We start from the raw sequence: 1,100 nt of genomic DNA, 5'->3' as shown, positions 1-1,100 counted from the left end.
AGCATAAAGCTCAAACAAGAAAGTGCTCCAAACTGACTTCTAGGTGAAGTCACTTCTGTGATTATTTTGCTAAAATAAATTATCATCTTCCAGTTAAACTCTCTGTGAAAGGGATCCTGACCAGAAAAACATCACAGCTTATGCCTGCACGTGGTCTCCTGTTCGCTCAAGGCCTCCACAAAATTTTCGGTGTGCTTTCCATGGGACTCATTCCATGCATATTAAGATGCAGTTTTCAATTGATGCCAAATTGATTTAGTCTTTTTTGTTTTATATATTCTCTGTACTCTTTACACATGTATTGCAGGCCTATTAGTGTGTTCATAGTCCCTGCAATTTGAAAGTTCTAAGGTGTTGCACAAAGACAAAGAATTCTTTGCACTTACTGTAAAGAAAAAAAGCAGCTGCTATTACCAAGCCAACACAGAGCCATGCTCCAGTTCTTACTGTTTTTATATCTCTTCCAAATAATAGGATCATAGAATAGTTTTCATGGGTGGGGACCTTAAAGATCATCCAGTCCCAACCCCTCTGCCATGAGTAGGGATGCTTCTCACTAGATGTGATTTCTCAGGGCCTCATCCAGCCTGGCCTTCAATACTTCCAGGGATGGATCCACAACCTCTGAATGGCTTGTCTTCCTGGATCAAAAAGTTGGCCTCTACACACTCCAGGAATGCCCTTTGTTCTTGAAGCCACCTGTATTACTTTCCTAGCAGATGTTGGTGAGGTAGATGTTCAAGAATACATTCAGTGCTGGTAAGTGGAGATGAAGCTGAAGTACAAGAGGCAGGTTGAACTCGGGGGGCCAGGAGCCAAAGCCCAGGACAAGAGGCCATGAACTCCCCTTTGCATTGCAGAGGGCACAGGGACCTGTGGGGCAGCCAGGGGATCAGACACTCAGAGACACAGTACGAGCTAATGAGCTCCAGACCTTCGTGAACTTAGATGGTGAGGGGATGAAAGCACAGGAGTTTCTTTATTCCAGGTTCCTTCTCAGAGGCACCAGCTTGAGGTGTAATTTTGTTATTTAGTTACTGCATCATGATTACATTGTTTTGAGCATCTGGACATCTGTAACTCTGCTATGGCAGACCCAG

The sequence above is a fragment of the Erithacus rubecula genome (genome assembly GCF_903797595.1).
Source record: "Erithacus rubecula genome assembly, contig: scaffold_206_arrow_ctg1, whole genome shotgun sequence".
Classification (NCBI taxonomy): Eukaryota; Metazoa; Chordata; class Aves; order Passeriformes; family Muscicapidae; genus Erithacus; species Erithacus rubecula.
Note: the sequence above shows the minus strand (reverse complement) of the source record.